Source organism: Homarus americanus, unplaced genomic scaffold (genome assembly GCF_018991925.1).
Source record: "Homarus americanus isolate GMGI-L3 unplaced genomic scaffold, GMGI_Hamer_2.0 scaffold32413, whole genome shotgun sequence".
NCBI lineage: Eukaryota > Metazoa > Arthropoda > Malacostraca > Decapoda > Nephropidae > Homarus > Homarus americanus.
The window spans coordinates 205,550-211,549 of record NW_024727110.1 but is presented as its reverse complement, the minus strand read 5'-3'; the positions used below and the strand labels follow the sequence as shown (position 1 = coordinate 211,549).

Below are 6,000 nucleotides of genomic sequence, written 5' to 3'. Positions count from 1 at the left end.
CAATTGAGAGCCTGAGCTCACTTTGTGGCACCTGATATATACTGTACATTTTTCTCAAGGAATTATTATATAAAATCTAGTGTCATCTGGATTAGTAAACGTAATATGGTGTTAGTAAATACATATGAGAATATTACTAATTATGGACTCGGGCGTGTGTGAACAAATTAAGAGACAAACTAATGAATCAAATTGATCAATATCTTTGATTTCGCCAGGTTAACAATTAATGGTTTTAATTAATTTCGAGCAACGAGATTATTAATTACATCCACGAAAATGAGCCGATTGGTGGTGGTTTGTTCTGGTTCCCTGAAATCGATTATTACTCAAATTAAGTTAAATAAATCTAGATATTCTCTTACCAGAATACTCTCTGAGAACTTGGCAATCACTCACATGAACCAAATAATACTGTAAGTTCAGTAACTGTGTTTTGTCTTCTAGATTCAGTATATTTAGCCCTGGAACGGGCCAACAAAAATTGTCGTTGCCGTCGGTATTTCACGACGACTAGACGGGGTATTGGGAAAAGTTTTCAAATAGCAATAATCGCACCTCGGATAAACCTCATTGGTTACGATACTACCACTGCGCAAAGCTAATAATATTCTCAATAAATGGGAAAGCTATCTACATTACCTGCAGTCAATTGGCACAGTCAGTTATTTTTATGAAAGTATGAATATTACTTAAAATTTTATGGATATTTATTGATATTTACTAATTTGTATAAATATTTTACAATTATAGCAAGAACTATTTATCATTGTATCTTAAACTAAAATAGTATTAATACAAATAGTTATAACTGTTTAACAGGGGTAGGGCATCTAAAGGTTTTGTAATTGGAAATTGCCAGTTCGTGTATATATTTGTTTTATTTTAAGGATTATAATAATAAATTAAAAACAAAATTGTCTATAATATATGTGAGATAGAGTGGAGAGTATTTCATGGTAATATCATCTCCCATGGTGAGACAGTGGTAACGGTGTATCTCATTAATATGTCATGGGTTCGAGCCTGGGTGGGACACAAAAGGTGTTATCCAGTGTGACTCTACCATATATCACAGGTTTCCTCCGGGTGCTCCGGTTTCCTCCTGTACTAACACTGGATAGATCTACCGCCCAAAGGCTAGTAAGCTGATAACTAGTGAAATGATAACCTCGCCCAGTTTGCCAGACAACTAAGAAATTTTACCAATAGTTTACCCTGAAAGTCATTTCACCATTTACATTTTCTTTAATTATTTATTGAAAAACCTAACAGAAGACAGTAGACTTAAGCAGCAAAGTACAGTATATTCCTTTATACACGGAAGTAAAACTACCAAGAAATAATTCTAATTAGGTCTGAAATATAGCATAAATAATTTTTTTTTCAACTATCAATATAATCACTAAAACTAAGACTGCGAGATAAAACCGAACTGACAATTTATAAAACAGTGTGGGTACGTAATATCTGGTTCACACTGAGGATAGAATGGAGAAAGGAAACTCACAATGTGCTCTCTGTATACATGTTGTATTGGATGTACAATGCAGCTTGGTACTGGGAAGGCAGCATGGTTACAAGCGTTGAGTGGAGAGAGCTGGTTGGTGAGGGTGCTCAGAGGAGGACCAGCTTGTGGGTCGCCATGGTCGCTGGCGGGAGCGAGGGCCGCCAGGCAGGAGGTGGAGGAGGTGTTGTTACTTGCTGGTTGGTGTAGGTAGAAAGAGAGAGCTAGGTCACCACGAGGTCAGGTCTTATATAGCGGAGGTAGGCGTGGCTTAATAGTTGACCTCCGTCATGTAAGGCGGCACTGGTTGACCTAGACCACGAGGCATACACTGGGGAATTCGCGGGGTCGGCTCCTCAGCGACAAGCGTTTGTAGGGGAGGAATCCACTACAATACTCCCCCTTCCCTCCAGGCGGTGTAGGAGACTTGTTGTCTGCAGGGTTGCATGGCACATGTGAGGCAGAACGGGCGGTGCATGCCACATGTGAGACATAATGGCGAGGGCGTGGATGAGCCGGCCGCTAGAGGAGACAACTGTCTAGATACACAATATCTGAATTGAATTGAATTGTAACAGTTTATCTGTGGGAGTAGAGAGGGAGAAAAAGGGTGTGTGGAGGCGATGAATGTTGTGCTTCTCTCACGGCAAGTACTGAGTCGTCAGATGTGCCTGCTGGGGTGTGTGGGCCTGGTTCAGGAGCAGGGCCTGCGTCAGCAGGAGCGGAGGAGAGTCCGTGACAGCAGCTGGGTCCACGACAGCAGCAGGGTGCAGGACAGTCGCAGGGGGTACCTGGGGGAGAAAAGAGGGGTGTGTGGGTCCGCGTCAGGAGCAGGGGCCGCGTCAGGAGGAGCGGCAGGGGGTACTGCTGGGCCGGGGCGGCGTCTGAGGCAGGACGGGTGTGTTGGGGTCGGTAGGACGTTGTGCTTGGGGCAGGAAGAGGAGCGGCTGTCTGCTTAGAGTCGCAGTGCTGCTCTAGGGTGTCTAACCTCCGGTGTAGAGACAGTAGTTGTAGAGGCGATGAGAGCTGTCCTCTGCGTGGGTAAGCCAGTCTTCCATGTTGCTTGAAGACTGGGAGAGTGATCGGGTTCTCCTCCATCCTGTGTGAGTGCGAATCTCCTGGAGTCACCATTTGTGGGGTATGGGTTGTTTAGGTTCACTCAGGATGGGATGGAGAAAGGAAACTCATAATGTGCTCTCTGTATACATGTTGTATTGGATGTACAATGCAGCTTGTTGCTGGGAAGGCAGCATGGTTACAAGCATGATGTAGAGAGAGCTGGTTGGTGAGGGTGCTCAGAGGAGGACCAGCTTGTGGGTCGCCATGCTCGCCGGCGGGAGCGAGGGCCGCCAGGCAGGAGGAGGAGGAGGTGTAGCTTGCTGGTTGGTGTAGGTCGAAAGAGAGTAGGTCACCACGAGGTCAGGTCCTATATAGCGGAGGTAGGCGTGGCTTAATAGTTGACCTCCGTCATGTAAGGCGGCGCTGGTTGACCTAGACCACGAGGCATACACTGGGGAATTCGCGGGGTCGGCTACTCAGCGACAAGCGTTTGTAGGGGAGGAATCCACTACAAGGGTTTCTTACTATAATATTATTATTTAATTTATCACCATTATGGTTAACTTTTACGCCTGTATTATTAAACAACGTTTTCCCTCGAAGAGGGTCGTCGTGTTTTAACCCGGTTGATTGATATATTTATTGAGATTAAAAACAAAGCCAAAAACCATCTCAAAGGGATAAGTGACATAAGTCATCCCCTCCCCAGTCCAGGAATGTCCCTCTCAGGACTCCCATAAATCCCTAATACAGATATATCTCATATAATCAGTTATAGTACAGAGTTATTTTCTAAAAGCAAAATTTCTACATTTCTTTAATATTTCATCTACTTTTCTATTTTTAAACATCCATGCTACTTGCTTGGATACATTATTTGTCTGAGTATTTCTATATACATTAAGCAATGGTCATTCCAGTATATAATGTGGCAGGGTATGGGATCTGGATGTTCTACAAACTCAACATTCTTTATCCTGTTCACTTCTCTCAGCTCCAAGTTCCCAATAATATTTATATCCTAATCTTAACCTCATATACACTCAATCTTTCCACCTGCTCCTATCTTTCCCATATGTAAAATTTGTGTTCATGAGAACATGATGGTAATGTTTCATTGTTTCACTTTTCTCATATATTTCATCTTTTTTAAATTATCTTCTATTGGTTGTATTTTCCGTAATTTGCTCCTTAATTGTTTCAAAGTTTTAATACATATTATGTCGATCTCGGCCTTTTTGCTATTATATCTACTGCTTCGTTAAGACCAATCCCCACATGTGAAGGGACCCATACAAATTGAACACTATGGCCTTTTTCCTTATTGTATTTACTAATTTTCTACATAAACCAATAATGTGTTCAAAGACTGGACTCCCTCTGTTCAAAGAATCCAAAGCTGCCTACTATCAACAAAAATATATGCATATTTATTCCTCATTACAACATTTTCCAATCCTACTAACATTGCATATAACTCAGCTTGTGTTGATGATATAAAATTACTCAGCCAGAGTCCAATTTTGGTGTCATCAGTACCTTGTTCTGTGTACTGTCTTATAAGGATGCCACACTGCCCGCAGTACTGTACTTAACGAGGTGGTGTGGCGGTAAAATTAACTATTTCCAATATTATAAAGTAGTTTTCTCCATTAGTTCTGTCTAGTTATTTCATTTCATAGTTACTTCATATCCTCTGGCCTTTGAAATCCCAAGGTATAAAAATCAACAACATCATTATTCCCTCACGCGACATCGAATTTGAATTCTTTGTCAGTGTTCACCAATGCTACAACTGCTACCATTTCGGACACAACACCAAGCAGTGCAAGAACACACAAACTTGCTCGAACTGCGCCAACAAAGGCCACTCACACCGAACCTACACGGCCACAGAGCGAAAATGATGCAACTGTGGAGGGCGACACCGCCATCAGCACCAAATTTAAAATCAGACCGAACTCTAGCACAACACCTCTACCCCACGCCAGTCGCCACTCCATACAACACCACCACCACCATCTCACCACGACTCACCCCACTACAACCACCCCCACATATAGGACCAACCACTAGACCACCCCATCACCCCCACCGACGATGACGCAAAAATCACAACTATCACACACCTTATGCAACGGAGACAGGATGCACTTCCTACCGCTCCCGAAATCCCACGTGAATCCTTTTATTCTCTACAAATCCCACCTCTCCAGGATCGCCCACTGGTCCCCAGGTAGGGTCGTCCTCTACACTGATGGTTCTGTTGACCCTGCTACAGGTCGGGCCGGGGCTGGTGTCTACATCTCTCGTCCTGATGCCCCTGAGCCTATCAAACTGTCTCTCAGAGTTTCTGACGGGGCATCCTCCACTCACGCTGAACTAATAGCCCTCCTTGCTGCCCTTCTCGCTGAGGAAGAAGCAGATGGTTTCTGCCCCTTGCTTGTCTGCTGCGATTCCAGTTCTGCTCTCGACGGGATCGCATTTGGATCAAGGGAAAATAAGGACCTCATCCTCCGAATACGAGGGTTAACATCCACACCTCAGGATGCAGGCCGTCTTGTGACATTCCTATGGATACCCAGTCATGTCGGTATCTTGGGGAATGAGGCAGCAGATGGCCTTGCCAAGACTGGCTGTAACAAGGCCACACCTGACTACGTTGTTCCTCGAACACTTTTACAGCTTAGGACCCAAATTCGCCGCAAACAGAGAGAAGCTCGGGAAGCAGCCATCCCCCTGGACTCCCCGCCCACCTGGTACGATGTCCTCCGTAAACTTCCTGACCTCTCGTATGTCTATGGGAAAGGGTCGCGGAAAAGGGACGTGATTGCTGCCCGTATCATCATTGGGTATGACTTTGCTCGGGAGATTGGTATCCCCGCATCCCCTGAGCAACGCTCTTGTGCATTATGCAGAAGACCCGACAACAGCACCCTTATCCACTACCTCCGAAGATGTCCCCACACACAACGCTTCCGTGACGCCTGCTGGACCACCACTCCACGACCCCCTGACGGAGACACGATGATCCTCCCCATACTGGCCAGATATTATGTAAATAACATTGATTATGTGTTAAAGGAATATCCTTCCTTCCTTAGGCTTTAGTAAGCCCCTTTATAATATTTACACTGTATATACTTGTCACACTTGCCAGATGCTTCTGGTGTCATTGTACAGGGGTACCTAGTGACAGCACTAGGATCCCGCTTCCTCTATCAAGGAATAAACAATTGAAATTGAAATTGACGCATTTCCTAAGCCTTGTGATTCAGGGACTAAATGCTAACGGCCTCCCGGATGTACACATACCGGAAATTTACAAAACCAAACCTGCCCTCAATTAACCCCACCACATCGGCCACGCCCCACACCTGCCCTCTCCCACACGACCGCCACCACCACACCCAACACCGCCCAGACCACCCATA

At 44.7% G+C, this 6,000-nt stretch overlaps 1 non-coding gene across 1 annotated transcript; it reads right to left on the bottom strand.

Annotated features, from left to right (window-relative positions):
* Positions 1–462: 462 nt before the first annotated feature.
* On the bottom strand, positions 463–603 carry LOC121865788. The gene has a single exon (XR_006088821.1). It is a non-coding gene; the product is annotated as a U4 spliceosomal RNA (small nuclear RNA).
* Between the last annotated feature and the right edge of the window lie 5,397 nt (positions 604–6,000).